The following is a 6,311-nucleotide window of genomic DNA, read 5'->3' as shown; positions in this document are numbered from 1 at the left end:
ATCATCCTAGAAGAGTCTGCCTTGGCTGTGGAATTCCAAAATTCATTGCATGCCCTCTGTGCTTGTTCTGCAATGACTGCCAAATCTGCCGTCAGCAAATCTCTGCACCTCTTGATGAAAGAATGCTGGAAGCTGCCCAAGTCAAGAGGAAGAGAAAGAAAAAAGATTCCTTTCTTGGTAAATGGGAGTCTGGACAAATATTTACCTTGGATCTGCCTGTTACACTGGATTTCATCTCAAACTCTATAAATATTAGGTAAGAGAAGAACACAAGGCAGATGAAATTTGGCCTTGATAGAAACGGTTTATTCAGCAGTGATGAAGGAATAAGTATTCATCAGCAGTTGTGACCCGCCAGGGTCACCACTGTAGAAGTGGCAGAGTGGGAAATACACCCAGTCCCTAACCCCATGGCCATGCTCATGCTGCTACAGCACCACATTTCTTCTGACTTAGCTCAGGAAGTAGAGTGAAGAGGGCCATGTTTTAAGAAGATTTCTCTCTAACTCTCTAGCTCTTCAAAATTGACAGAACCTCTGGAAAATCTTTAACCCATACATTGTCTTCCTATCTCATTTCTGAAATTATTGATTAATATACTTTCCACATTTAGAATATACATGAAGGTATAATCTCTATTATAGAGATTGGAATGTGCTATAATTGAATATGATTTGGCTCCCCAACTCATGCATTTAAACCCTAAAGCCTTTTTTTAATGGTAATAGACAACTGTAATGGTTGATGAATTAAAGGTGGAAACTTGATCCAATTGTGTTGTCTGGGAGTTGGGCCTAAAGGTAGGTATTTAGGTTACTGAGGACTTGCCCTCAGAAGGTAGTTCTCAAGAGAGGGTTATTTGAATGTTCTCTCTCCTTCCTGGTTCATCATGTTATCCTTCCTCTGCAAAAATTCACCATCCACTGCCCTCATCAGATGCTAGATCAATGGGGCCACTGGATCGGGGACTGTGAATCTCCAAAACTGTAAGACATAATAAACCTTCTTCCTAAGGAGCTCCTCTCGGGTATTTATTGTAGTAACAAAAAGCTGACTAATAGTCTAGAAATCCAGCCATAAAAGTTTGGGGAACTCTAAAAACAATGCAACAAAAAACCAAAATTATCCCCCATGCCTTGACTCTGAGTCTTCCTACAATCCTTCTTAATGTTATAGAAATGTAATATTCTCTATTTATTGAGAATTTGGCTCTTCTGTGATATGTGTATAGACACATTTGATTAAAACATGTAACAATGACAAAAGAATTGAGCAATGTACATTATACATCATGACCAAGTGGGTTTTTTTTTTTCCCTATGGATATGAGACCAGTTCAAAAAGCAATCCATGTAATCCACATTAAGAGTATAAGGAAAAATAACATGATTATATTGTCTTAGTCCATTTTGTACTGCTATAACAGAATACCTGAGACCATATGATTTTTGAAAAATAGAAATTTACTCTCTCACAGTTCTGGAGGCTGGGGAGTCCAAGATCAAGACACCAGCAGGTTAAGTCTCTGGTTCTCAGATGATGCATCATTGCTGCATTCTGAGAGGAAGAACACTGTGCCTCCACATGGCAGTAGAGCAAGACCTTTTCATTAGTAGTATTAATCTATTCATGAAGGGTGAGCCTTCGTGACCTCACATTAGGCCTCACATGCTAATACTATTACATTAGGAATGGATATTTAACTCATGAGAATTTCATTTATCATGCTCTGGGGAAAGTTAACTTACATATAATCTTTTTAGAATATTTATTTATTTATTCATGTATTTATTTTGAAAGTCAGAATTACAGAGAGAGAGGGAGAGAGAGAGAGAGAAAGAGAGAGAGAGGGAGAGAGAGAGAAAGAGAGAGAGAGGGAGAGAGAGAGAAAGAGAGAGAGAGACAGAGAAATCTTCCAACTTCTGGTTCTCTTCCCAGATAGCCGAAATGGCCATCATTGGGCCAGGCCAAAGCCAGGAGCCAGGAGCTTCATCCAGGTCTTCTACATGGATGGAAAGGGCCAACACTTGGGTCATTTTCCACTGCTTTTTGCAGGCCATTAGCAGAGAACTGGATTAGAAATGGAGCAACTGGGGCCAGTGCTGTGCGCAGCTGGTTAACGCCCTGTCCTGAAGCGCCGGCATCCCATATGGGCGCCGGTTCTAGTCCCGGCTGCTCCACTTCCAATCCAGCTCTTTGCTATGGCCTGGGAAAGCAGTAGAAGATGGCCCAAGTCCTTAGGCTCCTGCACCTGCATGGGAGACCCAGAGGAAGCTCCTGGCTCCTGGCTCCTGGCTTCAGATCGGCGCAGCTCCAGCCGTTGTGGCCATCTGGGGAGTGAACTATCGGACGGAAGACCTCTCTCTCTTTCTCTCTCTGCCTCTCCACTCTCTGTGTAACTCTTTTAAATAAATAAATAAATCTTAAAAAAAAAAAAAAGAAATGGAGCAACTGGGACCCAAACCAGCACCCATACGGGATGTTGAAATCACAGGCAGTGGTGTTAACCACTACCCTACAACACCAGACCCCATATAATCTTTTTTTAAAGATTTATTTATTTATATGAAAGTCAGAGTTAGAGAGAGAGAGAGCTCTTCCATTCACTAGTTCACTCTCCGAATGGCAACAACAGCCAAGTCTGGGCCAGTCCAAAGCCAGGAGCTAGGAACTCCATCCTGGTTTCCCACATGGATAGCAAGGACCCAAGTACTTGGGCCATCATCCACGGTTTCCCAGGTGCATTAGCAGGAAGCTAGACTGCTGGAGCAGCCAAGACTGAAACAGGCACTCTAATATGGGACGTTGGCATCACAAGCTGTGGCTTAACCCCCCTGGGCTACAATGTTGGCCCCTATAAAATTATTTGTATGACTATTCAGATTCACTGTTTTCCTGTAGTATTACTTCATTCTTCATCTATATCCTATTTCATATAATAAAAATAGTGTGATTTCAATGATAAATTAATAACAGTAATGTTATAACTCACAGAATAAAATAGGGAACCATGAATCCATGCTGATATAAAAACTAATACATTAAAATGTTAATGAGGAGAGTATTTACACGACCTCAAAGTGCCTTTCCACAAACTACTTATTCAATACAAAGGGGAAGAGAGGAACTCTGTGGTGGAGAAGCCTGGCAGACTCACTTTCATCCAGTGATCCTGGCGAATACCACTGGGGGCAGAACAAACTGCTGTCACCAGCCACCCAGGACACAGCATCGCCTCTGGGACATGACTGACAAAGACTCCTGAGTCCGATCATGAGGACCCATGAGACACATCCACAGTGAGGGACAGTCTACAAAGTAACTGCCTTGAAACCCTCAAAAGGTCAGGAGCTCTTCCTGACCTAAGAACACTAAAATATTGACAACTAAGTGCCAAATGTAATCCCAAATTGGATATTTTGTGATGATGAACACTATTGGGACAACAGGTGAAATGCGAATGGGGTAAGGGGTTAGATGGTAGTTGTGTGCATTTCTTATTTTTGCTGGTTGTCCTGTGGTTATGCAGTAGGTCTTCAAAGTATTCAGGGATGATGTGACATCAAGCCAGCAACTTACTTTAAAATAATTCAGAAAAAAAGATACTTTTTTACTAACAACTTTTCTCTAAGCGTGAAATAGTTTCCTGTATAAATTATTCAAACAATACAAAATCTATTCATCAAAGCACACCACAGAAAGGGAAAAGAAAAGCCACAGGCTGGAAGAAGATACTTTCCACGCATATAATGACAAGGAATTAAAATCCAGAATATAAAATATGATTAAGAAAAAGATGGACAACTACATTATACCATCGACCACCCTTGCTCTTTGACCACAGAACCCTTATAGCAAAAGAATCATAGAAGTTGAAAGACACATTATTAGAGTCTTGTTAAGTCATTGATAATTATTCTAGTCCATCATCGTATCATAGGAAAATGTCACTCAGTATGAGGCTACTCCAGTTTACAGGATTCCATTTGATCTTGTCAGGTTCTGAAAGCAAGAGCTGTCCCAGCAAACACAGCTTCACCTTTTGGGCATGTAGAATAATTGAACTAAGAGACAGTATCATCTCTTGTACTGGTCTCTTTTGAGGAATGAATTTAATATTGGGTTTCCCTCATCACATAATCCATTTATTCACTCTTTTTAAAAAAGATTTATTTACTTATCTGAAAGGCAGAATTAGAGAGAGAGAGAGAGAGAGAGAGAGAGAAACAATCTTCCATCTGCTGGTTCACTCCCCAAATGGCAGCCAATAGTCAGGACTGGGTAGGGCCAAAGCCTGGGTCTTCCACATGGGTGCAAGGGCCCAAGCACTTGGTCCAGCTTCTGCTGCTTTTTCCGGGCCATCAGCAGGAAGCAGGATTGGAAGTGGAGCTGCTGGGATATGAACTGGCTCCATATGGGATGTTGGCATCGCAGGCGGCAGCTTAACCTGCTGAGACACAATGCCAGCTCCTACTCTTTTACTATCCTTCTCTTACCTAATCTTTTCTACCCTCAGAGAGGACATTGGATTTGGCCATATAGATTGTCTAGATTGCAGGCAGCAGTAGTAGTCTAGCCAGTACCTCCCCAAGTCCACTGTCATTCAGACAGGGTAAGAAAAATCACAAGATGCAGAATTAGTGGGTTATTCTCCCAGGACAAAACATGGCTACATTCACTGTGAGCCCCAGCTTTGCCACATGAGGTGAAAGCAGGACCCACCCTGGCAAGCTCCAGGGATTCAAGTTTTTAAAACATAGTTGCTTAGGATTCATCCCTGCTTCAGGCATTTGCAGTTGCAGCCGAGGTCCTGCAACCACCATATCGGGTAGGAAAAAAATAAAGTTGAGGTGATGTGGGGAAGAAAGAAACAAGTACAGTCATCACATCAGCAACCTCCCACTTGGGAAAGAACTGCACAGTCATACCAGCTTCTTCCTCCATGCCCTCGTCCCCAGAGCCATCAGCAAAACAGAATGTAATTGGTGGGGCTACTTCATCCCCCTTGTGTTGAGTGTGAGCACACACTCATAAAGACGTGTAAGCCAGTCCTTCATGCCTATGTGTCTTCCTGCTGCCCCTTTAAACAATCAGTGTGTCCACTGCCTGTTCCAGGTCTCTGAGGATGAAGTGTGTTTCTTGGTCTGAAGAATTGGGCCTCCATGGTCCAAACTGGTACCAATATCTCCTGTTCAACTTCCTTTATAGCACTCTGAGTATTTGCAACTACCAGGGGGTAAGCAAAGCCTAGGCTCTACTCAGTCTCTATGCCTGTCCGGACCCATTTGTAGCCCCAAGGGCTATAAGCAACAGCCTCACTTGGCTGCCGTAAGGCCTTCCCATTGGGAAATCTGCCAACTAGCCATCTGCTGTCGCTGTCTCTTTTGCTGGCAAACACAACAGCTATTATTGGCACTTTGTGCTTCAGGGGGTGTAAAACAAGGCACTTGTCCCACAGGAGACTGGCTTCAGAACCCTCCACAAATACCAAAGTCCACAAAACGCTCAAGTTCCTTAGATAAAATGACATAGAACTTGCATAGGACCCACGTGAATCCTCCCATATGCTTTACATCACCCCCAGCTTACTTATAATAACTAATACAATGTAAATGCTCTGTAAAGAGCTGTTGTGCTGTGTCATTTAGGAAACAATGACAACAAAAAGGCCTGCACATATTTAGTTTACACAGAGCCTTTTTGTCAAATACTTTTAAACCACAGTTGGTTGAATATGCAGAGGCAGAGCTTGAAGACACAGAGGGCTGACTTTAGCAGGGCACTTCAGAAAGTGCATAGAAAATGGAATTCAAAGATGAGTTCCTTTTTGGTGCAAAATATTTTTGAGGGACTGGCGCTGTGGCATAGCAGGTAAAGCTACTGCCTGTAGTGTCGGCACCCCATAGGGATGCCAGTTCAAGTTCCAGCTGCTCCTCTTCTGATCCAGCTCCCTGCTGATGGCCCGGGAAAGCAGTAGAAGATGGCCCAAATGCTTGGGTCCCTGCACCCATGTGGGAAACCTGGAAGAAGCCACTGACTCCTGGCTTCGTTCGGATCAGCCCAGCTCTGGCCGTTACAGCCATTTGGGGATAAGCCAGCAGATGGAAGATGTCTCTCTGTCTCTGTCTCTCTCTCTCTCTCTCTCTCTCTCTCTGACTCTGCCTCTCTGTAACTCTGCCTTTCAAATAAGTAAATAAATCTTTTAAAAATATTTTTGAAACCTTTGTGCATTTTTTCATAATATACATTTTTTCATGAACTTTTTGAAGGCCCCTAATACGCATGGATCTCAAAAATTTTTGCACCAAAAT

The sequence above is a fragment of the Oryctolagus cuniculus genome, chromosome X, assembly GCF_051225735.1.
Source record: "Oryctolagus cuniculus isolate XC-2025 breed Fujian yellow rabbit chromosome X, ASM5122573v1, whole genome shotgun sequence".
In the NCBI taxonomy this organism is placed as follows: domain Eukaryota; kingdom Metazoa; phylum Chordata; class Mammalia; order Lagomorpha; family Leporidae; genus Oryctolagus; species Oryctolagus cuniculus.
Note: the sequence above shows the minus strand (reverse complement) of the source record.